The sequence below is a fragment of the Protopterus annectens genome, chromosome 7.part0 (genome assembly GCF_019279795.1).
Source record: "Protopterus annectens isolate FY-2018-M chromosome 7.part0, PAN1.0, whole genome shotgun sequence".
In the NCBI taxonomy this organism is placed as follows: domain Eukaryota; kingdom Metazoa; phylum Chordata; order Ceratodontiformes; family Protopteridae; genus Protopterus; species Protopterus annectens.
Genome location: NC_056739.1, coordinates 631,089,131 through 631,116,674, shown reverse-complemented (window position 1 = coordinate 631,116,674; position 27,544 = coordinate 631,089,131). Strand labels below are relative to the sequence as shown.

The window sequence follows — 27,544 nt, the reverse complement described above, 5'->3', positions numbered from 1 at the left end:
GTTGCAGAGAAAGCATTTGACAGAGTAAGCTGGGACTTTATGAGCAGTGTAATGGAACCATTTCCTGAAAAAATATAAGGTTGATTAGAAGGGTATGAGGGATTGGAGGTGAAAATTAAAGTTGGGGGGGTCCTCTCTGAATAATTTCTGCTTGAGCTGAGGAACCAGGCAGGGGTGTCCTCTTTCCCCTTTATTTGCATTATGTTTATTTAGAGCCATTGGCAAAGAAAATAAGGGACTCAGAAATTCAGGGATACAATTGTTATATGGGTCGAATCCAAGATGGCCACCAGCTATGAAGCACACTTCTCAGTCAGCTCCTGACAAAATCTACAATCTAACCTAATCAGGGCATCAGCAACTCTGCTAAACATCAAAAAACAGATGTTACTGTGATATACTAAACAACAAATCATCTCTGCTGCAGATTTGTAAAAAAATATAAATAATTTATATACTTATCTGCAAGATCAACATGTGCTGATTGGGGATTCTCTGCAAGTAGTTCAGGCCTCAGCAGAAATTTATAGGAAGCTATATAAAGAAATAAACTTTCGATAAATATAGAACCATGGACTCAATGAAAGCTCAAATGTCAGACAAGATTTTCACAAATAACTTCGCCGGAGAAAGAAGTTTGTACAAAGAGACAAAAAAATTGTAAAACAGCAACATGACTTGCAAAAACAGACTGCCAAAATGAAGTCAGAACAACCCCTCTTTATGGAAGAACTCAAGGCAGCTTTAATACCCTTGAAAGAAGAAATACATTCCTTTTCTACACAACTAAATGCTTTTGGAAGCAATAGAGACCAAATACTAGCTAGACTGGAGAAAAATGAAGAGAAAGCTGTAGAGAATGAAATAAAAATAGAAGAGATCCAAAGAAGAACTAATTCCACAGAAAAAACAGGATCTGAAATCCAACAAAAAATAATAGAGTTAGAAGCTAGATCAATACAAAACAATGCGCTTATTAGGGGTATCCCTGAAACCTATGAACAAGCGTCATTACAAAATGTAATAAAATAAATCATTGAGATACTCTTGGATAACAATGCTTCAGTCCAGAATGTTGCAGTAGAGAGATTCCATCGTGCCTTAAGAAAATCACAAACTCTTGAAGCTCTAAGGCAAGGTAATGTGAGAATATTAAATGCAACACATGCTAATATGATCATACAAGCTAGCAAATCTAAATAAACAAATTATTTGGAAAGGAAATAAAATAATTGCACAGGACTTATCCTTAGCCATTAAGCAACAGAGACAAATTATATCACCTTTCTGTGCATACTTAATAAAACACAAAATAAAGTTCCAAATGAAGTATCCTGCTTCCTTACAATTTCAATACAAGGGATCCATATACCAAGCAAAAAGGAAGGATGAAGCAACTTCAGCTTTTTAAAAAGCATTCAATGAGATCCCTCCAAAATAAATAATAAATAGTAAGTAACAACTAAACTGTCTTCTCTAGCACTAAAAATTGTATCTAAACTGTAAACTACCTTAAATCCGACTAATACAAATGTTGCTAGTATTTTTTACTTATTTTTTGAAGTTTCTGAAGGTATTTACCTCTAAATTGTAAGAAAACAGTCTCCACGGGCTTTCCTTTCCGTTGCAACATTCTAAGGCCATTTTCCAGGAAGCTGAGCTTTGTTGGACATCCCATGACCATTGACCTCACGTCGGACATGTAAATTAACTCATGGAGTAATGTCAGAGCCAACTCAAGTCTACGGCAGCCAAGAAGATCCAACAAAGAAGCCAAAATTATGTGAATATACTAGGAGAGCCAATAGAAAGAGCAGAATGACATCCAGGAAGTAAATTGGAAAAATACAAGGCTGTAAACCGAGGGATAGCTGTATTTTTGAACTGGAACATTTTCTAGCTTCAAAAACTAACAGGTACTGCAAATTTTCCTATACGTAATTAGCAGTAGGATCTAAAAGACTCTTATAGAAGAAGAAACTATATTAATTAGTTGATAGTCTGGATGATGGAAATGAAGAAAGTAAGACATTGACTTTGTGTTCATACAACAGTTTTTTTTTCTTCTCTCCTTTGGCCTTAATAGCCGGAGATCCATGGAAGGTCACGTAATGGTTGGGATAGTAGATGTAGTGCATTCTAATATGAAGCATATATCGCAGTTAAATTTCTCTGTTTATATAGGCGGATCATAAGAACTGTGGTATATAGCATATGCTCATACTTTAGTGTTTGGTACATTCTTCATCAATACAGTCTATTGTTCTACCAAAACTTGCTTTTAAACCCAGAACTATCTAGATACTCAAAAGAAATTGTGGACAAAAGAGCACAGTTAGCGACTAAATATTTACAAGGTTATACCAATATGTTGAAATATGAATATTACAAGCTACAAGTTATCCCTAATTCCTGATTGGGTTAGTAATGCTTATGTTATTCACAACTTAAGTTGCGGGCTAGGTGGTGTTTATCCTAGTAGAGTTGTGATGTTCCTTGGAATGCAAAATAATTATTGTATGATAGTTAAAATTATATATATGTTTAGATGTTTCAACTCTAGGAAGATATACAGTATATATTACTTGCTTACTGGATTAATCTTTCTCTTTCAGAGGATAGTGGTAGGTGGTCAGGCACTAGGGAATTTCTGAAAGAGTGAAATGTCACCTTTTTTTTTCATGCTGCTGTTTCTCAACACACATCAGACACTTCTTGCAGTGTTTTGCCAAATACTCCACTCATAGCACCCATAGATAATTCAGTTACATAGGTATTTAAATTAATTATCAAATAAGATTATTGTAGCCTCATGGAATATAAATGGCTTGCAAGACATTAAAAAGAAAAAGCTAATTATGCACCTTATATACAAATCAAATTCAGATGTATACCTTTTTACCGGAAACTCGCATGACTACAGAACAATGGGACAAGGAGACAGAAAAAACCACCAAGTGGACTCAACACAATAGTAGCTGGGGACAGTACCTCATCAAGAGGGACAACTATAATAGTTAAAAAATAATTTAAATAGAACATCATTAAACACAGCATTGATACAAATGGTAGATGGTGCTGTTTTACATGCCCACATCCAGCATACAAAAAAAAAAAAACGCTACTATTTTGTAATGCCTATGGATCCTGCAACTATCAGCTCGATTTTTTAATTGAAATGTATAACTTGTTACTAAAGCACCCAGACCATCTGATTATAATTGGTGGAGACTGGAACTTAACAATAAATCCATTTAAAGATAGAGCAAATAAAAATAACACTCAATTTCCTCAAGCCACAACTTTTTTAATCAGAATTAATTGAAGACTTTAACCTAATAGAGCCCTTTGAACTTAACAACACAGACAGTTTAAGAAGCAGATGTACGTATTTCTCCTCTACCATAAAGCCTGGTCAAGAATTGACATCTTCCTAATTTCTCAATGCATTGCTGATAATGAAGTGCAGTATATCTCAGAACCTAGATCAATATCTGATCAATCAAAAATAAATATAACACAAAATAAAGCTAGATACACTACCCACAATACTTCAAACTACCCACAATACTTCAAACTGGACTCTAAACTCAAACCTGCTAAAAATTAAAAAAGTGGAGCAAGAAATTATAAACTCCCTTATTCAATTAAATGAAAACCTTGCAAATAAGGATACTCCTCCGGACATTCAATGGGCAACCTTTAAAGCCACGGCTAGGGGTACCCTGATCCAAAAAGCATCATTTTATAAGAAGCTAAATAAAGAAAAAATAAGTAACATAGAAGATAAGTTAAGACTAATCAAACTAGAATTAAAAAAAAAATCATCTACTCTTGAGAAACAAATGGCAAGCTTACAAAAACAGTTAAATGCCACTATAATGCAACAATATACAGTCACAGAACTTATAATGCTATACAAATATGCGGAATAGTCTCAGACCCCTTCCAAACTGTTAGCGAGACATATCAGTGTAAGAAACCCCCCATGTAAAATACAAGAGGTAAAATATAAAGATAAAACCTTCAACTCCGATATTGAAATAATAAGGGCTTTTGAAGAAGTATTTCAAAACATCTACTGCCCACAAGACCATATACATGACAATCTCTTCCAAAACTTTGTGGATAATTTAGAATTCCCTCAGATTAAAGAATCTCAATCTAATAGTCTAAAATGTCCATTAACAGAAGAGGAAGTAAAAAAGGCTATTGAGAAGCTAAAACCTGGGAAAGCTCCTGGTCCTGATGGGTATGTGACAGAATTCTGTAAACATTTCAAGCAACAATTAACACCAGTACTTTTAAAACTATACAATGATATAACAAAATTTGGGATAGCAGACTTTTAATTGAATAATTCTAAAACTATATTTATCCCAAAACCAAATACCGACTCCACTAATCCGAACAACCACAGGCCTATAGCTCTGATAAATATAGATTTAAAGATATTTTCAACAATTCTAGCATACAAGTTACAGAAAGCATATCCCTTTATAATTGCACCTGAGCATTTAAGCTTTGAGTCAGAGACAAGTATGGGACAGTACACTAACCATTGATGCTTTATCCCACTTCTGTGCCAAGGGCAAATCCCCTAAATATGCTCTATCAGTGGATGCAACAAAAGCCTTTGACAGAGTTGATCAAAAATTCCTCCTTTTTATACTTTTTCAGTTTGGATTCCCATAAGAATACATAAAAATGATCAAACATTATATAGTAAAGCAACTACAACTCTTTATTAATAAGAAAACATCTAACCCAATACAAATTATAAATGGCACCAGACAGGGTTGCCCACTCTCACCAAATCTGTTCAGTTTATATCTAGAAGCATTATTATTACTAATCAGTCAGAGAACTTACTACCACATTGTTTCAGTACCTAAAACCCAAATAAAATACAGAGCCTTTGAAGACAATCTGAATATCTACTTTCAATTTCCCAGTACTGATTTAAGCAAAATCTTAAAGTCCGTAGATAAGTTCTCTCAATTAACAAAGTATGCAATTAATCCCAGTAAGTCAGTTATATATCTACTTAACTCCCTGGGTCATAAGGAATTTTATTTTCCGGAGACAAATGTGAATGTGCAATATACTTTGAAATATTTAGGTATAATTTTTAGCCATATACAAGCAGATATGATCAATAACATATTTAAAACCTGGATCACTATAGTCGGTAATATTAACAAATGGGAAAAGCTTAAACTTTCTACCTTATCGAAAGCTTCAGTTGTCAAAATAAACATATTGCCTAAGATTTTATACCAGCTGAAGCCACTTTTATGAAAATTCCAGCTACTTTTTTTTATAAAATAAAAGTTTGGCTAGCAAAATTCATATGGTACTCAAAAAGTACAAGAATTGGTTACGATAAACTAATACTTCCAAAAGAAGAATGAGGTCTAAAACTTCCAGATTTTAAATTGTACAATTAAATTTTTAGTGCTAGTTGTATTATGCAAATAGCAAACTACGACCTATTATGTAATGAATGGTACCCATTATGGATTAAATTGTTTCACCAAAATATTATGACATCTAAAGTTAAAAAATGATTCCCTTCTTAAATCAAGAAACTCTTAAGACAATAAAAATTCACCCAGTTTTAATCAAAGAATATGAAAAGTTCAAGAAATTACTAATATCAATAAATCTAAAGGATATGATTATTCTTCTACAACCAATACATAACCCTGATATAAAACTAAACATAGATAAATACACATTAATAAAAAATATACAGTGTGAGACTTCTACAAATTACAGAACCTTTCAATGGAAAATATCAAGAACTTTCTTAGAGCAAGCAATAAATATAATGTGATAATTAAACAAATCATATACTTAGTTAACAATATAACCAAGGATATTAATGTAATTGAGCAAGATATCAAATTAGCACAACAAGTTCAAAAGTTACTTTTCTACAAAAAGAAAATGCTCTCAAATACATATAAATTAATAGTAAAAGTTAAATTTCAAAATACAATTCTATTCTCAAAGTATTGGGAAGGAAAAGGTAGTAACATGACAGACAACCAGAAGGAATTAGCCATTGGAAATACTATGAAATTGATGCCATTTAAGAAACTAATTTGCACCCAGATTATGATCTTTAACAATACATATCATACAGCTATACACATCAACAAATTTAAGCCATCCAAGTCATCATATTGTTCATTTTGTCCTAATAAAGAAGTTGATGTCCGCCACATCTTCTGGAGTTGTAAAACAGTTTATAAACTGTGGTACTCACTGAGATTCCTCTTAGAAAAAAATAGGCTACTCAAAATCTACTTTGTCATGGGAGACAGCAATACTACATAATTTCAAAAATAACAGTCTCAACAAACACATTATAATAACATTATGCACCCTTTTGAAATTTTACGTAGTTAAAAACTGGATGAACAAATCCAAATTATCTTGGTCAGAATACAAGAACATGGCAAAAAAGCATATATTGGCTAAGAAACTTTACACAAAAAGTCAAAAGAACCAAACATATTATCAGAACTATTGCAAAGCTTTAATTGATATTCTATCATAAATGACAAAACAAATGTAAATACATATGGATGTAAACACACCTTTTAGTTAAAAGTAGTAACACCATTAAGTAAGGTGACATTTTTGTAGATATGTAGATATGGCATAGTAGTGTAGATTGTATTTCATTTAGGTTGGTGGTGTGCTTCAAGTTATACTCTCATTTGTTACCATAATATACAAGTGAATTGTTGTCTTAGAACAATATCCTGACTAAGCCGTAACATAAGCATAACTTCATGGTAATTCATTATTGTAAACTTATCAAATCTGATTTTATTTAGTACAGTGTGTTTATACCTAGTTTAATAACTTGTCCATGTCAAGCAATGTGCAACATCAACAGTTTCCTATGTTGTGTTCTGTTTATCCTTTTCCTTTTGCGTTTGAGTGAAAAATATTCAATAAAAAGATATTTGAGAAAAAAAAGGATACAATTGTTATAGCAGTCAAGAAAAACTGTATCTATCTGTAGATGATATAATTTTATACCTGAAAAAAAAAAAACGACATTACAGTGTTGTGGAAGTTTCAGATATTTTTGGGATGCAAAATTAATGAAACTAAAACAAAGGCAATAGTGGTAAATTATGTACTCGCATATCAATTGGTTCAGCAATATCCATATTTATGGGGACATGATAAAATGAAGTATTTAGGAGTATGGATTAAAACTTATTCTGGTATGGCAGCTAAGGATTTAAGGGAAGATACTAGACAGAATATGATGTTCTTTTCATTCTTCCTCACAAATGGGTCTAGGATTTGACTCAGCCGCATCTACCAGACTTTGGATCCGAAACACAAGCTCCTTCCTGTACCCATAATGCTCCATTGTATCCCCAACCTCTCAGATCTCATTTGTCATCACTGAGATAGGATGAGTGATCCAAACTTGAGCAGTGAACTAGTCTTATTGGGTGTTACTTAGCTTCTTTTTATTGTTTTACATTTGTTGACTGGGATGGTCCAACTGAGCTGAATAGCCCTTTTTCAGCGGAGGCCCAGGGAGAAAAGCTCCACAGTATACAAGTCATTAAAAGCATTAGAATTTCACAGTAGTTACATAGAAAGTATATTATTTAATACAGAGATAATTAGTTAAGAAGCTTCATTGTTTTGAAATGTAAGCATTAAACAATATAAGACAATAATTCATAAAATGCAGCAATAATTGTAAGTAACAGTAGCTGTTTCTAATAAATTGAGATCAGAAGAGGTAATGAAATCTGTACATGTAAAGGTAAATAGTATGTAGAGGTTATAGTTCATCATAATTTGCTAATTGCTACTCCTTGTTGGTTACCTGTAACTTCTGTCTACTTTCCTTCCTCCCTAAAGTTGTTGGGAACTTTTATCTATTCCTTTTGTTCTCCTGCTTTTCTGGAACTGCATTTGGTATTTGGGCCTGTGCAGTCCTTATAATGTTGTACCTTTCCTACTACATATAAATTTTCTGAACAGGTAGAAAGGGAACCATCAGGCAAGTCAAACCACACTTATTTAGTGAATAAAACAACTTTATTGTCACGCTCATCCAGGGCGGCCATGGTGGTGCAGTGGTTAGCGTTGTCACCTCACAGCAAGAGGTTCTCTGGTTCTATCCTCGGCTGGGGTGCCTTCTGTGTGGAGTCTGCATGTCCTCCCTGTGGTCGTGTGGGTTTCCTCCAGGTTTCCTCCCACATCCCAAAGACCTGCTGTATGTGGATTGGATACTCTAAATTGGCCCTAGGTGTTAGTGTGTGCGTGTGTGTGCCTTCCGTGGAAGTTTGGGTGCCGGGCTGGCAACTGGACACCATAAAACTCCACTGCCAGTCATGAGCAGACAGGTGATCCGCTGTGGCGACCCCTAACCAGGAAAAGCCAAAAGAAAAAGAAGAAGAAGAATTGTCGCTTTCATCCCCAAAGAGACCTCTTCAGAATAAAACTCAAAAGCAGACTAAATCTTATACACAAGCTCAGTCCTAACCCACTAGTACATATTAAACAGTTATCCTATTATTCAGTTAAAGTTCTTCCTAAAGTTATCCGCACCCAATTTTAACTGCCAAGTAGTTTCCCTTTGCTCCACTCTGTCTTTATAACTACCTCCCCTAATGTTCCTAGGCACCTGTTCTAAGATGAAAAACAAAATGTTTTTGTAGCCAGGATATTTAAGGGTGTGCTTATAGAGTGAGCAGGCGAAGAGCTAGCAAGTACGGTAGATGCACAGGCCAGAGAAACTTGTATGAAGACAAAACAGCCAGCACCAGGAAAAATGAAGCAGAAGGTGTTTATTATAACCAGAACGGTTTCAGCATATAGCTTTCCTCAGTGGTTTAACATGGTTGGCAGCACAAAAATTGCATTTATATTCCGGATGTCAGAACATTTAGGGGGCATCAGGAATGCCAGAATGACCAATGCCTTATACAAACATAGCTTGATTCATAATGCAGCCATTTTTTATTTACTATCATAGATAGAATATTGGGAAACAAATCCTTTAAAACAGGGTGGCATAACCTACTAAATATTAAGGAAAAGAAATGGATTGTCAAATTGGGTGGTCTTTTTCCACCAGGTTTAAACGACAAATTATAATATTTTTATTTGTCTGTATAGTAAGTTTTTGCTTGAGTGGAATATTGCAATATATTTTCATTACATTTTGTTTGCTTTTTATGGACATTCTTTTATTTTTCACATTATTATTGTATATAATGGTTTTGCACCATTCCTTAATTATGTTTTCTTGACAGGAAATGATGTCATTATTGCTTTACTGGACTACATATAAATGCAGTTTGTCTTGGAGATGAGAGCAGTCCTCCTAACATTGCAAGCCTTTCAGGACATTCTCCCTCAATGGACTATTGCAATCCATATGGACAACATGTCAGTAGTCTGGTACATCAACAAACAAGGAAGAACCCATTCCTACCCATTGTACAGAGAGTTCTTGAGGGTCTGGGAATGGACGATCTTCAGACTGCTTTGTTATTGCAACACACATACCGGGGAATACCAACATACTGGCAGACAGACTCAGCAGGTCCATCCTGATTCCTCATGAGTGGTCCCTTGGTCAAACAGTAGCGAATATGATCTTGAGTTGTTGGGGCCAGCCTTGCTGCATCATATTTGCCTCTCCCCTCAACAACAGGTGCAGGAAGTACTTCACTCTGATCCCCACTCTGGGGAGTCACCGAGGGATGCTCTGATTCACCATTTCCACCCCCCCCAGTCTCCTCTATGATTATCTCCCTCTGCCCTTAATCCAAATTTTCTACAGAAAGCAAGCAGGCTGAAGAGCTTAATCATCCTCATTGCCCCCTTTTGGCCTCAACAGGTATGGTTCCCCTTCCTCTGGTCTCACTTGAAATATCCTCCATGGATACTAGAGCCCACTCAGGATCTCTTATCTCATTCATCAGAAAGTCAACATCTCAATCTCTGTATCCTCAAAATGACTGCATGGTTTCTCCACTTCCATTGATAGTAAGATGGTCCACTCTTGCTTCCCCAGTTTGTGACATTAGGGACTTTATCATATGAGCGAATCGCAAAAAATTGTGAACGTTCATATCGAACGTCCCAGACCTCGAAGTGCTTTTTCTGTGATTGCGGTACAGTGAAGAATGGGATATTTGCCCTTTCCTTACTGTAGTGCGATCTCAGAGTTGGAGTAGGAAGTTCAAGGTCCGATACGTTCGATATTATGAGCGTTCGCAATTTGTGTGATTAGCTCATATGATATAGACCCTTGGCATTATCTTGGCCTCTCAGAAGGGCTCCTCCAAGAAGATCTACAGAAGCAAATGGAATATTGCTCCTTTTTTGGTGCCCAGTTCTGCCATTCTTCTTTTTTAGCTAATCTTTTTAAGGAAGGGGCTAGCTTCTTTACCATTAAACTTCAGTTGTCATCCATGTCCAACTTCCATGCTGGGAAGGAATCATTTTCTCTTGCATTTTACAGATTATGCAAGACTTTCATAAAGGAAATCTTCCACCTTAGACTTCCGATGATGGATCTTTCACCTCCTTTGGAATTGATGATGGTTCTTCTATGTGCAGCTCAGAAAACCTTTGAACTGGTGGACAAATGCAATATGAAATTTCATTCTTGGTAAACAATATTCTTAGTAACTGTCAGATAAGCAAAAAAAATTTCGGAGCTCCAGGCCTTTTTGGCTAGCCCTCTTTTTTTTATTTTTTTCCATAAGGACAGGATGTCTCTTCAAGCCAACCCTTCCTTTCTGCCTAAAGTGGCTACAGAGACCAACATTAACCAGCCCATTCAATTACCAGTCTTCTTCCCCAGCTTTAATAAAGGAGAATACATGCTGCAACTGCTTGATGTTCACAATTACATTTTTATCCTCACAGGACAAAACAGTACAGGAAGTCTGATCAGTTTTTTGTATCCTTTTCCCTTAATCACTTAGGTCAAACAGTTTCCAAAATTGTTCTAGCCAAATGGATCACTGATTGTATTTCACTGATTTATTCTCATAATAAAGGTTTGGAGTTGCCTCATCCTCCTAGAGCTTACTCCACTAAGTCTATGGCTACTTCATATGCTTTTTCCTCAAGAATTTGCATTGACTATACATGTGCTGCCACCACTTGGTCAAAGGCTCATACCTTTGTAATGCATTACAAATTAAATATTGCCTCTAGAAGTAGAGCTCCATTTGGTTCAAAAGTGCTCTGGCATGTCCTTCCTTGAGGGTCTCCCGAGAGTTATGTAACTGGGGACTCTAATCCTTTTGTTAGGAAGAATGAAAAGAACAACATCAAATTTTGAAGTTATGTACTGACCATAACTTGGTATCTGTGTTGCCCATTTTCATTCTTCCTCGCGTTCCTGCCCAGCTATCCCCCAGCCCTGTCAGTTCTAGAAGGATCTTTGGATGATATAGGAGGCCTCATGTTCCTGGTTTGAGCCTCCATCTTTCTGTGTGTCTGTCTTGTCTCTATGATACTGTATGGGTAAGGCAGCAAAAGTCTGAGGAGTTGGGGATAGAGTGAGGCTTTGGGGGTAGGAGGAGGTTGAGTTTCGGTTCCAGTGTCTGATAAATGTGGCTGAGTCAGATCCCATGGTCGGATCTTAGACCATTTGTGAGGAAGAATGAAAATGGACAACAAAGATACCAAGTTATGGTAAGTACATAACTTCAAAATAATACAAAAACTGAGAAAATTGAAGGTTTGTTATATGGATATAGATAGTAAGTTGCAAGCAGTTAAAATGTTTTTTGTCCCATTAGTGTTATACACACAGGTCAGGCATATTTTTGCTAACCAGAAGAGAAGTTGTGGATAGCAATTAATAAAGAGCTGAATGACTTTATCTGGGAGGGAAAGATGGCAAAAGTCAAGTGGGATCAGCTGATTCTCTGGGTCTGTATCAGAACGTCAAACACTTAGGTTGTCAAATGCCTAAACGTTGGCACCTAAATGTTGAATGCTCAAAACCAAGATTGGCAAATTATGCAAATTTTTTCCTGTGAAAAAAATTTGCTTGGCCAAAAAAAAAAATACTTTAAAACCCTAATCAAGTGGGGGGCTTTGCCCCCCCCCACACCCCAGATGTGGGGGGCTGTACTAAATATACCAACTCCCAGATCGCTGTACATCTGGGAAAAAGGCAAATCCCTGATTTTCCCTGAGAAAGAATTTGCATAATTGGCCGGTTGCAGTTTTGAGCGTTTGTTTAGGTGTCACCATTTAGGCGTTTGACAACCTAAACATTTGACAACGTAATAGGAACCTGATTCTACCAGTAGAACAGGGCAGATTGGGATTACCAGATTTGAAGGGGTATTTCAGAGCTACACAGTTAAGGCTCTTATACATAGCACAAGCAGAAAACTATAATTCAAAGTGGAAAGGGATGATGATGAAACAGGGGAGAAACTCAAGAAACAAGAGAGACTGGAATTTTGGATGCAGGCGTTTAAGGAGAATAACAATAATCATACAGAATATTATATCTATAAAGCAGCAAAAAGTATCCTAAGAACTAAACCAACACAGGAATGAAGAAAGGAGATTCTGTTGATAGGGATGACTGCAATTAGGGATGTAGACAATAGGTAAGTGGGGGCTGGATGACTGCAATTAGGGATGTAGACAATAGGTAAGTGGGGGCTGGAATTTATTGGAGAAAACTGGCAAAGGAACCAGGGTATTGGGAGCAAATAATTATGGAAGGGAAAGATGATAGAATGGGAAGACGTAAAGACTTTATTTGGATTGCAGGTTAGAGATTGCCTTTTCAGTCAGGGATTGATATCGGAGTATAGGCAAAGAAAAACAAATAGGGTGTGCTAAACAAAAGACCAGGACTGGTGGAGTTTTAGTAGACTCTAGAACACAAGTTGCCATTAAAGAAGGAATAATTAGTGGAGCACTTGAAATATTGCATGATAACTATAAGAATCAATCAGAGGAGGATAGAAAAGATTGGGAAGAGAGATTGGATAAACAATTCACAAAGAAACAATGAGAGGATATATGTATGTCTCCCAAATATTCAACAAAATTTAGAAGATTTAGAATTTTTGCTTGGAAATGTTTACATAGATATTTTCATACCACAAATAGACAGCTCAGCAGCAAATGTTAGAGGTGTGATGGGGAAGAAAGAGGTAATCGAGAACATATTTTTTAGGAGCGCGGTGAGTTGGCAGACATTAAGGATTCCCTGCAGGATATACTGTCGGAAATGCTGGGTGGGCAGATTGGTGTGATGAGGGAGATGATTTTCCTGAGATATGATACAGAATCGGAATTGTCTAGACATGGTAAGGCCTTGCTTTGTCTAATTGTGGTGGAAGCCAAAAAAGCAATTACTAGAAAATGGAAGTCAAAATATAAACCCAACAATACTAGAAGTAGTGAATATAGTAACAGACATAACACAACTGGAACTGAGATCTTTAGAAAAGGGTAGGACCAAACTACAAGTAAAAAAATGGGAATTGTGGGAACAATATATACAAGTGGAGGAATGAGGTCTAAAAGAAGGTAGGACTTAAATGAGCTATGTAATGTTTGACTGAAAATAGTCAGGTAGGTTAATGTTTGCAACTGGGAGTGGGTCAGTATAGTTTGTGATGTAAAATGCTTGCAACTAGGATTGTGTCGGTGTGGTTTGTTTTAATTTATATAAATGTATGATCGCCTACGTGATAAGTGATGGCTTAAAGGTGTTTCTTATTTTAAAAAGGGCAGGAATTGAATAATTTATGCAATGTTGCTTAGGTTATATGATATGTAACAATATATGTGAAGCATAATGTTTGTAAACTTGCTAATACAGGTTGACTACTTTTATACAAATGTAAATTTGCGTATGTCACAAGTGATAATTCAGTAAAGGTGCTTAAAAAAAGAATTAATGCCAGTTTAAAAGCTAGTATTTTGCAGTCATAAATGGACTATTTATGAACTTGACTAATGTGAAACATATTAAGACTGTGTACTAAGTGTTTTCCTTATGTTTTTACTGCTGTGTACCATTGTTAAAACAGCTCATGGGAAGCTGGACTTGCTAACACCTGCTGGGAAAAGTCATGGCTGAGCTGTATCTTTTTAGATATTAGTTTGTATTTACGATTGTTGAGCATTCTGCTTTGCAATGAGGGGATCAGAAAATTGCTTCTTTTGTCATGTATCATGAATTTCTGAATAATGTTGCAGCTATCACAGAAGCCATGTAGCTGAAACACTTGATGTCCATAAGGGGTAATTTGCATTTATCCCATGGGTCCCCACTACAGGAGGTTTAAGGTATCACACAGTGAGAACTCTAGCTTGGCTGGGTTTTATTTACAGTTACACACGCACACTCTCCAGCATAGACAAAGTGCTTCAGGGTAAGTGCTGTCAGATGAGCTTCATTTGTGCACTTTACGTTTATGTATAGAAAATATGAATACAATATTACTTTCAGTAAAAGGCGATTTCAAAGCTCAGAATCAATTACAGCAAAACGCATCATATTTACAAATGGATATTTACAGTGTTCCATGCAACTTCTCTCGAAATAAAGCTATGGCTGATGATTTGAATTTGTATGCAGACTCTACTGATATATTTAGGTAACCACAGTCGGTGACCTCTGTTCATTAAAATGAGTCCAAGAAACCTGACACTTCAAAACCTTATGTTCTGTGAAGGGCCACCTGCATTTCTACCCAAATTATTACCAGCTTGAGTTCTTTGCCAGTCTGAAAAAGTTAAATTCCTGACTGCACCAATCTTTTGTATATCATTTTTATATTCAAGCATATATTCGTGGGCAGTGTCTGGAAAGTTCCCTAGATAATGACAGTAAGCAGTTAAGAAAGGGGTTAATTCATTACCAAAATGGTTGTTTAGCCACAAGTGCACCACTGCACTTGTACCTTGCAGTGACAAATCCTGATTAACTTTAGACCATCAGACAAAACCAACTTTGCTACTCATCCTCTCTCCCTACTGCCCCCATGCCACCTCTATACCCCCTTCACTGGGTTTTCTTCTTCCCCTGCTTACTGTCACCAAAGCAAGTCTCCATTTCTTACCCATGTTGTGCTCTGCCTACCAAAATCAGTCATTCTCCTTTTCCCCTTGTTCTAATTTGATGTGCTGCTCCTTTCCTGGTAATACCCCCTTAAAATGCAGCAGAAAGCACCCCTGCACTACCAGGCTATAACTCATTCCACAACTTTCTGCCCCAGAATTTGGACTGAAGCTCGAAAGGCGGTGGTGTTTCCATATTCATAAAGGATGCGCACACCTCCAGACTGGTAGCCCAACATGTAACGCATAAGAGATACTTCAGGTGCAGCTATCATTGGGTAAGACAGCGATTCAGGTCATAGCCTGTTATAGGTCCCCAACCATGTCCCAGGACTCACACTCCACATTCCTAAGCACCCTGGAGAATATTAGGGTCCAACTTAACTCTGTCATACTGGGCAACGTCAACTACCCCTCCATTAATTGGGATAACAACTCATGTAACAATACACTTGCCCAGCGTTTCCTGGAATTCATTAATTCCAATGCACTGGACCAGCTTGTTCTTACCCTCACTTGAGGTAGTAACATCCTTGACCTGGTCATTACTAGCATGGATGACCATTGTTCTACACCAGTAGTCAACTCCTCCCTGGTTTAGATGCATCCACAAACTAATCACCTTGGAATTCCACATCCCTCCCATCCCCACCCCCCCCAAAGGTAACCACTATGCAAAACTTTCCAACGCTAACTTTGGGCTTTTAAAAACAGATGTGGCTAACTTCACGGCACCCATGCAAATGGAGAATAGTTGCATGACCACCGAATCATACACCAGTGCACTGTATGAACACGTTCACAAATGCATGGATCTTGCCATACCCAATAGATCCAAGACGCACTCCTCCAAAAAAAGGAAGCCAATCTGGCGGTCCCCTGCATAAGCAAACTCTATAACAGAAGGAGGAAACTGATGCGGAATAAGGTGAAGTCCCAAGACTGGAAAAACTCCATTATCAGCCTCAACAAAAAATTGAGGTCCCTCATGAAGTCCTCTAAAGCTAGCTATGAAAACAGAATTGCAGCAGATAGTAGACAGCCACAAGGCCTTCTATAGTTATGTAAAGAATCTCCACGGCAATACCCAGATTTGCTCTGAGCTACTGCACAATGGTACCCCCTCTACTGAGCCAACAGATATTGCCAATATACTAGCCAACAGATTCAGTGCTAACTTTACTCCTCTCACCCCCCCCCCAAAAGGACCAATCACAATGCCAGTAGATTGCCAGGCAACCGGTATTACTGCTGCACAGGTTAAAACAGCACTGTCCAAGGCCAAGAATACAGCTTCTATGGGACCTGACAAAATCCCTGGCTGTGTTCTACATGAACTACAGAGTGAACTGACATCTCACCTGTGTGCCCTGTTGAGTCACAGCCTCACGTCAGGCTTTGTCCGTACCGAATGGCTCACTGCTGTACTCATCCCTCTCCACAAAGGAGGAGCAGCTACAGACCCTGGGAACTATTGCCCCATTAACCTGACAAGTCTGATATGAAAAGCTATGCAATACATCATCATGGACCTAATAAACAAGGATATAGGGAATCTCCAAACTCTGGATCCCACACAGTTTGGTTTTGTGAAGGGTAGATCATGCCTGCTCAACTTGGTCGACTTCTTTGAGTCAGTCACCAGAGCTGTGGATGAAGGCAAGGTGGTTCATACAGCATACCTTGATCTGGCTAAGGCCTTTGATACCATTCCCCACTCAGGAATCATAGAAAAACTCACTAAGCTAGGCATCAACCTCTATATTACTAGGTAGGTTGCAAACTGTCTCACAGATAGAACCCACAGTGTGAAAGTAGCTGACTCCAAGTCAGACTGTTGACCAGTCACGAGTGGAGTCCTACAGGGATCGGTCCTGGGTCCTCTCCTGTTTGGTGTCTATTTCTCAGACGTCCAGGCCAGCACGAAGGGACTCTGGCTGACAAAGTTCACAGACAATTGCAAGTTGGGAGCCATTATTAACTCCCCAAGTGATGTTGACATCCTACAGAAAGGCCTCGCTGAGACCAACGACTGGTGTCAGAACCATGGCCTTAAGCTCAGTGCCAAAAAATGTGTCATCATCCCCTTTGGGAAAAACCCAGTTCCCATGAATTATCACATCAATGGTAGTCCACTGAACCCAGAAGGTGTCATAAGAGATATGGGAACACAGGTTGACAGCAACCTCTCTTTTGACCACCACATTGCCACTGTGGTCAGAAAGTCATTCTATGTGGCACATCTCATTACTAAGGGTTTTGCATCCAGGAAGAAAAAGGTCATTGTCTCCCTCTGCTCTTCCCTCATTAGGCCAATCATTGAGTACAATGCCCCATTTGGCATGTACCTCACTAGACACCTGCAACAACTGAAGAGGCTGCAAAATTATCTCACAAAGAGGATCCTAGGCTTTAAACACTTGTCCTATATGGACAGACTCAAAAATTAAGACTCAACTATTCTCTGTCTCGTATCGCCTACTTAGAGGCTATCTCTGCTTGACTTACAAAGCCATGTCTGGCCCAGCTCTGTTAGAAATGCTACATCTAAAGAAATCCCAATCCCTCCTCACCATGTGCTTGACTTGCAAAGCCATGTCTGACCCAGCTCTGTTAGAAATGCTATATCGAAAGAAATCCCAATCCCTCCGCACCACACGCTCCAGAGACCTCAACCTCATTACTACAGTCAACAGAATGTGCTGGAGGGACAGGTTCATAACCGAGAGACTGCCCATGCTGTGGAATAGACTTTCCATACATGTCGAGCAGAGCACCTCACTGGTGCTCTTCAAGAGCAATTTTGATGAGTGGATGGGAAATAGAAAATTTAGCCTGGGGATCACTCCAGTGGCTCTACTTGAGAGAGGCACTGGGACTAAGGTCGGGTGGCACGATGCCAGGGTAATCCTATGGCCTAGGCTTGTAAAGGCTCCAGGGCCATTAGCCTAGTACACACCTATGAACCTATAAAACATTTCTCAACTCATTCATGATGGTTCATCCTGTTTGCCCATCTTCTACCCAACTCATAAATCTCTCCTTCTTGGAAATCCTCTCTTCATATCTTCTCTTTCCCTAACGCAAACCAAATGAAACAAGCCAAGTTGGAAGACAGAGAGTACCCCCCTCTCATCTTCATGCTCCCTCTTTATCTTTCCAGCCATCTTTTATATGTCCTGCTTTCACATTATTTTAGAATTATCAGTTCCTACTGCTTTGCGTCTCACGTCTCCATTACTGTTTTGCCCATGTGCCCATGCTTATTTCCTCACTTATCTTGACCGAAAATACAGTCTTTGACATGACAGAAAGTATTTGCTAATGCGGCAGTCTTAGAAAAACACGTTCTGTGAACCAAGTATTATTGAATATACTTCAGGTTCACCCTTGCATGGTTTCCATCTGTGTATTTAGAATAATTGTCTTTTACAGTCTACTGAACAAGGAAAAGTCTTGTATCCTTGCCAGAAAATGAAAAAGTTTAAAATGCAAAATCCATGATGTTTTGTAGAAGTGTCCTTAAGTAATTCAGTACTTTTATAAATTAGGATATAGTAGTGCCTTCTCTAACCCATTCCAACCAAAACTGGTCAAAACCCCACATCAGTGCTGAGTGCCCACTATAAAATAAATAATGCTATAATGTCCAGCCCAGCCAACATGTGCTGCTGTTAACCTTCCTGCTGCACTTTTCTCAGTCGTACACTGTGGATTAAGCATAATCGTAACTATCGGTGCACATACACAGTCAAAGGTATCTTATCTCTCGCATCATCTTGTACTCCACAGAAACTGTCTGCGTTTACAGCCTTGCCGTCCAGTGGCCTAATAACTTATTTTCATTGTGTGTTACAAGATAGATTTTATTTGTGTAAACTGAGAAGTGGCAGCTGTGCATTCATCCTTGTGGCCAGCAGAGCACAATGTATTTATATACGTATGTATGTTAAGAGAGGAAGAGAGAATAAGGAACTTTGTGTGCTGGTCATTGTGGCTTTAAGCAGAGGACAAGCAAAGTGAAACGGTTGTAAGAAGCTTGGGCAGAGTAAATGGCAAATAATCAAATATGTTTTAAGGAAAAACAAAGCTGTTTTTCCATAGTGTTGTATACTTAGCCTTCCTGGACTGTTATTTAGACACCGATTTTTATGTTTGTGGGTGGAGAATTTGAATGGGACCAGGCAGATGACAGTATGCTATACTGACTGGACTGTGTAAACATTCATTTTGGAAGTGTTTGTGTTTGTATGTACAAGCATATATGTATCTATGCTTTTTATATATGTATCTATGCTTTTTATTATTATTATTTTTGCCAGTGTAGATACTGCTTTAAATATTGAAGCTATATTTGGCTTGTTCACCTGCTTTAACTCATTTTGCTTTCTCGCTGTCATCATTTTTTTCTTCCCTTACCCCCTCCTTTATTCAGTGATGGATTTAAAGTAGGCAGGCTGCAGTACGGACAAGGGAATTTCCCAGCATGCTTTTCCTGCAGTGCTCCAGCTATCAGCAGTGACCGTTACTGGCACTAGAAGAGTCATTTTACTGCACCTGAGAAATGGAAAGGTTCTGCATTGCTTACTGGAGTGTTCTTAACATTTGTTCATTTTTGAATAGCCAGTTATTGGAAGATCCATGAGACCAGGGAAATGAAACACAGAAATCTGAAAATTCCCTGTATACAATATGTAAGAAGTACATCTCTTCTGAGTGGAACCACATTAATTAATTTGTTTTCTTTCTAGTTTCGACCTGTAAGTATCCTACTTGCGTGAACATAGTGCTCAGAATAGTATTATTACATAACACTTTAAATAAGAAAGTTGTTTTGCATATGTTTTGACTTTCATTATCCAGTGCGAGTTTCTGTGTCTACTGATATAAAAGCTTTTCAGACTGGAGATCCTGTTAGGACTGCAGCCTCAGTTCTGTATGGGATGTACCACAGTTCAATGTTCTATAGAAGCTTTCCTTTCTGATGTTTTTGTAGGAATCTGATTCACATAGTACTTTGTAGTTTGCTGCCAATACTGGATATTAACACTTAATTGTACCCAGGAATAATTACTGGAAACAGAATGTTTAGATGTTTTAATGAAATCTGTTCAGACACAGATTTTTGTATGCTAGTGAGGGATGCTGAGTAATAGTGATTTTTATAGCTGGCACCTGGAAAGGTGTTTCATTTATTGTACAGTGGTACCAAGTATGGAATCCGGATCTATAATAATACAAGAATTGTCTTAGGGCCGAGGTAGGATGAGGAATGACATGCTGTCACTTTGCATAATGAGTATCCAAGAAAAATGATATGCCAGCATTCTCATTGTGGAACTTGTGCAGCATTTCATTTCACTACCTACCCTGAAAGTAATTAAGCGTTGCAATGTTTGTGGTGTCAAGTTTGTTAAAAATAAATTCCATTTCTTTGTCGGACTCCATTGCAGTATTGTTTCAGCGGCAGAATGCAATAACTGTTTCTGCATGCTTTGTTGTACAGGGAAATGAAACAAAGTGCAAGCACTAAGATATTTGAATGAACATTAATGTTAGGGAAGTCATTTAAACTGTGGCAAAACTACTCTCGTTTTTGAATAGTGCGTTATTTTATACTGTGGCTCACATGAGGTCTCTGTAACCTTTGTATTCTTTGACAAATGTAGCAGCTAAGTTCTCGGTGGGTGAAGACTGTGATTGATCTTTTGGGACTGTGTATTCTTATCTATATTGTGGGCATCAGACTGCAGTATGGTGGATACATACAAATGCTGTGTTCTTAAATGCTGCTAGCAGGACTGTGAACCTAAGCATACCGAATAAGACAACAGTGGATTAGGAAGTCTTCAGATGAGATTCCTGACATTATTTTCACCAACTCTATCCACACTGCATGCAATTTTTGAGACTACTCAGTGGTATCATTCACCCTTCCATGTACAGCTTAGGTGGGTGTCTGCTGGTTTAAGGTTGCAGACTGTGGTTATCTAAATCCATCAGTAAAGTGTGCTTGCAAAGTCAAATAATCAGCCATAGCTTTATTTCGATAGATGTTGCATGGAACATTGTAATTCTCCATTTGTAGATATGATGCATTTTGCTGTGATTGATTCAGAACTTTGAAACCATCTTTTACTGAAAGTAATATTGTATTCATATTTTCTATATATAAATGTAACGTGCACAAATGAATTTAGCTGTTAGCATTTTACCTAAAGCACTTCATCTGTGCTGGAGTGTGTGTGTGTGTGTGTGTGTATATAAACTGCAAGAAAAAACCCAATCAAGCTAGAGTTCTCACTGTATGATTCCTTAAACCTCCTGTAGTGGGAGAGACCCATGGTATATATGCAAATTAACTCTTAAGGACATCATACTTCAGCTACATGACTTCTGATTGTCTATGACTTTTTTACTTTTTAAGTCTTTATAGTTACATTTATAGTTACACTAGCTGTAAATATACACAGTTTGGATTTTTTATTTACCTTATCATCGTAGCATAAGTAGATAGTTTGGTAATACTTCAGAAACACAGGGTCTTTAAACCCAGCTGATGCCCATAAAGATTAAGGTGCCTGCAAAATATCCAAACTTGCATCCAAACCAAAGGGTAAAAAGGACACACAGACAAACTGTTCAGTAAAAACTGCAAGAAAAAAACATCCAAGCTAGAGTTCTCACTGTGTGATACCTTAAACCTCCTGTAATGGGCCTCTACATGTAGCTGAAAGCTTGATGTCCTTAAGGGGCAATTTGCATATATCCCATGGGCCTTCACTACCAGATGTTTAAGGTATCGCACAATGAAAACTGTAGCTTGGCTTGTTTTTCTTGCAGTTTTTACTGAATGGTTTGTATGTGTCCTTTTTACCCTTGTGTGTGTGTGTGTGTGTGTGTGTGTGTGTGTGTGTGTGTGTGTGTGTGTGTGTGTGTGTGTGTGTGTGTGTTTGTGAGCTGCAACCATAAATCTTAAATACTATCATTTATTTTACCACTCATGGTTCTGGTTTAGAAATTAAATTCAGCATGATACATACTTGACAAGCACCACTGACCACACCCTTCCTTTTTCACTTGTTTGCATTTTGTATGGGAGTAAATTTCATGAGTGGAGTCCATGATTGTGGATTTAGTATATTTCAGTTTTGGGTTCACTGTCCCCTTAAGACATTTCAAGTTACAGTTTACCACTATGCATGAGTATGCAAGGTCCCCACATACACTCTTTTCCTCTTCTATCACATTACTGAAGCGAGTTAATGCTCAATAAATAATATAAAGTGGATGATTTCAGAAGTGTGTGTGCTTACAGTATTGAGGGGAGGTGCTGCCTGTGTGATATCTTTACTCCTAAATGAGCTTCTGTTTTCCTGTTTGTTTATTTTAATCTTGGTGTACCATGCTGCTTGCAACCAGCCTGTTGCGGCCATTTAGGCCCATTTCTTTACTCTTCACCAAGGTTTAGAGCCGACCATGAGAAACTGTTCTCAAGGCATTCATTACGAGTCCTATTCCCACCCCCTTAGTGTCTCATGTTTTAATACAAGAGCCTTTACAATATCCTCCATCTAATGGCAGAACATATTCACTTTTTAACATACCCACCCCAGGAAGCTAAGTGTCATAGGAGTATTGTCAAAACAACTTAATAGAAGTCAAATGCATGTCCCTGGTCTGTCTGTTCATTGTTCTCCCATTCTCGGTGGGATCCAACTTCACAGTGAACCACCCTTCCCCCAGGATGGGTAAGCAGACATATGCCACTCACTCATGCTCACCTGGCAAGCTCTTCCAGTTCCTAAGCCAGTGCTAAAACTGTGATCATCCGGGTCACAGTCATGGCTCCATCCCTCAGTGGCAGAGCTTCAAAGTCTATGTATTCTTGCTTTTTATAAATTGCATAAGTGTAAAGACGCACGCGCGTGTGTATATATATCAGAATCAGAGCCCCCAACAATTACTAAGCACATCAGTGATCTTTATAAGATGCCCATTAAAATAATAGTAATAACATAACAGCATACTAGGCTGATTGTAACTTGCGCAAGTTCATATTGTATGTACTTGGATAACATTAAGCTATTCATGATTTAGCTGTCTTTTGACAGTGCCGACATATTTGGGAGGCGGCAGACATCTGCCAGTGGGGTAGGGTGGAAAAAGAGATCACAGTACCATTTTAATCTAGACTCCAGGTGAGGCTTGTCAGTAACTCTGTTTTGTAAATTGCTTGTCCTGTTATCAGGCTTCAGATGGATGATTTCTGTAATGTAATGAAAAGAAGTTTGGAAAAGGAAAGAGATTTATTTTTGTTGTTCTTGAAAGTTTAGATTTTGTGTTCAAAACTCACTCTTTACCTGATTCTTGCAGTATTTACAATTTATAATTGATTTTAAATGCTAATAAGCTTAATTTATGGGATTGTAATAGCATTTTCACATCTTTGCCTTGGGCATATATTCCAACAAACTACAGACAACATGATTTGGTTTGTAGACCTTCCTATTCATTTTTCACACAAAACTGTATTAATGCATTTGAGCCAGCCTAGTGGAATAGAGGGATGAAGCCCTGAAAATAGGCCGTAATGACACATGTTCCACACAGGTGTCAGGAGGACATGGTGGGGGTGGGGGTATGGTATCTTGAACGGTTGTCATCACCTTGCTCATTCTTGGTGGGAGTGCTGGTGAAGGCTGCTAGGTCATCAGTATTGGTGACACTTGGATATCCCCTACCTGTAGTGGCTGCTTGCCTCACTCTGTAACAGGTAGGGAGGGGCTTTTCTGTTCAGCTAGGGAATAGGAGACTTGTGGGAGCACTCTTGTATCCCGATTTGATCAGGCAGTTATAGAGAGTCTGCAGCAGGCCCAGGGGTAGGCCCACTCCAGTGAGCTACAAGCTGACTTAGTCTGTATCCACCTGACTTGGTCTCTGCTGTGGAAATGGTTGGACAAGTATGGCATTCCTGGCAGGAATGAATGTGGCCTTTAGTCTGTTGCCTAGGCTTGAGATGCCCAGCCCCTGCCATCATGGACCTATACCTCTCAGATTAGTGCACGAATTCTAACAAAAAACAAAAAGAATGGGAGGGGGGACAAAGACACAAAATCAGTAACAGATTTTAAGTACTGCTCTAATAAACTCACTTGCTAGAATAACCTGTATTTTCTGAAGGATATATCTGAAACTGAAATGCCTGTTATTATTTCCTGACTTTAGTCCTGAATGATTTACCAGAAAATCACAAATTTTATTAAGAATACACCAAAAATTATGAGACAAAAATCTGGACATTTTGGAAAATTCTGGACAACTTAGAGGTATGCATGGCCCAAGTGGGCTAAATGGATACTGATTGCAGGGTCATCAGGCAGAATCACTCTGAGGCTGGGTAGACTCTATATTAATGAATCCGCCAGAATTAATGTTGCAGTGCAGAAAGTAAACACATACTCCCCAACAACACCAATGCCCTCCCACCAGATCACTGAATGGCCCAAATTTCTTACTGAATTATAGTTTTAGTCCCTCACCAATACTGCTTTGCTTATTCAGGGGAAAATAGTTATCATGTATTTTATCTGAATACTGTAAAACATAAGGCAATTAAATGGCTCTCTGGCATTATGCCAGAGCTGCAGCATAGTAAGGATTTGAAAATAACTGCATGATGTTCGAAGGGCTTTGTAGTCTGAGATACCATGCAGAGCAAAACCTAACAGCACATGAAGGAGCACTGTATTATTACCAGAGAATATCTTTTAATAAGAGTCCTATAAAATTAGTGTCAAATGTGAATGTCGCAGTTTCATCTGACTTAAAATATGAATTATAACTTCCTTCAAACAGTATTTTATTCTATTATTGTAGCCACTTTGTATCACAACAAAGATAAGGATTCAGGATGCATAAGGCTACTCCCTTCTGGGTTGCAGCATATTTTCAATAAACATATGCAGTCTGTATATATGGATTTGTACTCCACACTATTCACGCTGTACTTGCAAAGTGGATTTGTATTAAAAGATCGAATGGCCACAACATCGAAACCCAGTTCATGAAGACCAGAGCTTCTAAGAATACAGTTGTTGAAAGCCGACTTGTTCGAATCTCACCTCATTGAATTGCAGTAGCTAGCTAACAGCTGAGACATTGACATCTTACATGTTACTTTTGGTACATATAACATTATGGTAGTAAATATTTGTATTCATTTTGACTTGTGCACAGATTTCTGAGCTGTTGGCCAGCTATTGCGATTCGATGTGGTGAGATTCCAACAAGTTGTCTTTCTACAATTGTATTCTTTGATGCTCTGGTCTTGATGAACTGGGATTCAATGTTGCGGCCATTCGATCTTTTAATAGAGATCCCCCCTGCAAAGTTACCTCATGCATTAAATAAATACTTTAATACGTTTTTTGTCTGTAGGCTTGCACCTGCATTTGAAAGACAAGTGATATTCCGGGTGGTTTTTTTGGTTTCGGTCTGAATGGAAGGCTAGGAAGGAGTGGGACCCTCATACTTCCTAACCTTACTTTTTGATGTGTACATGAAGTCTGTATGATGCATTAACTTATTACGCAGTAGTGTTACACTGCTTCCACATGTAAAATCAAACAAAACTGAAGTGTATTTATCGTAGAGGCAGAAAGGTGAAGATGTTTCTTTTATCTTCCATATTTTGTCTGTATGATTTTGGCAAAATGCATCTCACCCCCTCCCTAATTTGGAAGGCATGTCATTATCTGTCACACAGGTTGTGTGAAATAACAGTGGATTAATTAGAACTACAGGGTTGTGCCCCTCCCCCATCATATAGTTTTTCTCCACAGTTTTAAAGCAAAGTTGAAAGTGTGTGTGTGTGTGTAAGAATACCTTAAAGAGGCACTGAAAATATGTTACTTTTTTGCAATTCTGAGCATTTACAAACTGTGTTCCTGTCATCAGCTCTGTTGTCTGTCTTTAAAATATACTTTTGACTAAGATCACCTCAAGAAATAACTTCCCCATCTCCCAGAGTGTTTCTACACTTTTAGTCATAGAGCTATTTAGGCTAGAAAGTCAGACTGTGACATAACAGGAAAATAAGTTGCCCAGAAAAACTACAAATGAAGCTGATGATGAGAAAAAAAATAGTATAGTTGACTTGTTAACGTAGCTCACATATTTATTCATTGCTCTTTCACACTGCAATAAGTGAGAAATAAATCTGGGTGAAAAGTCTAAAAAAAAATAAATAAATAAACATGGCACATTAATGTATTTTGGGTAGACCATTTATCAATATGTCATATAGGTGACCAACCACAAGCAGAGCTATATACAGATGGTGGGGCTGAAGCTCATTGCGTCCTACTGAAGCAGTGGAATTATGCATGTGTGTATTTTATTCTCTATCTGTAGCCGCTTTGTATCACAACAAAGATAAGATAACAAAGATAATGCTTTTGAGTAATGTCTGACTCCTGTAGTAACCTATTGAACAATTATTGTGGTCCAGAGTTTACTAAGCAAATACTGCAACAAAGTTGATTGCTATTACCTCACATACATACTGTGAACACATCTTTGAACAATTTAGAATCACAATCCATCTATGACATGTCTTTGCCATGTGGGAAGAAACTGGAGTACCAGGAGAAAACACAGAGTCAGAATCAGCAAAGAAAATACCCTAGCTGAGAACCAAGCCAAGGTCCTTACTCTGAGGAGCAGTGCCATTCACTATGCTACTGAGGAATCAATGTGTGTACAGTGTGCATAAATGCACACATACACCTGTACACACTCACTCTCTCTCTCATGTTTGAGTTGTGTGTATATTTGGATATATGTGTGTGAATCTGTATGCAAAATGTATACGTGTGTGTGTGTGTGTGTGTGTTTGTATCTATATATATATATATATATATATATATATATATATATATATATATACACACACACACATATATATATATATATATATACACACACACACATATATATATATATATACACACATATATAATATCTATGGAGGGAGGTTGGTGTAATGGTTAAGGTGCTTACCTTGGAAACACAAGGTGCAGGGTTTGATTCCAACATGGGGTAATTGGCTAGGCTTAAAATGGCCCATAAGGGCAGTTAGCCTAATACTAACCTATGAACCTATGAATATCTATAGATATATATATATATATATATATATATATATATATATATATATATATGTGTGCGTGTGTGCCATTGTTTTTGTCATGACACGCATTTAGTATGTGCCAGTGTTTGTGGTAATGGTGGTCATTGGTGAAGGTGGTGGCATATTACATTCGAACTGTAATAGTTTGATGTAGTATTTCTTTCTTCATGGTTGTGTGACTGTGGAGTTTATTTTATTTTCAAATGGGGTGTGGTGTTAGAGCTCGCCACA

The 27,544-nt window shown here is 37.9% G+C and overlaps 1 protein-coding gene across 2 annotated transcripts in view; it reads left to right on the top strand.

The window, feature by feature from the left end:
- The window catches only part of TTC39B (tetratricopeptide repeat domain 39B), a 1,202,733-nt gene that overhangs the window by 387,592 nt on the left and 787,597 nt on the right, over window positions 1-27,544 (top strand). The window contains exon 1 of one of the 2 annotated variants that reach the window (XM_044077205.1): window positions 19,635-19,880. The exons of the other annotated variant lie outside the window; for it this stretch is intronic. The gene's annotated coding sequence lies outside the window, so the exon portion shown is untranslated. Of the gene's footprint in view, window positions 1-19,634; window positions 19,881-27,544 lie in introns of those variants that run through there. 2 annotated transcript variants of the gene reach the window in all.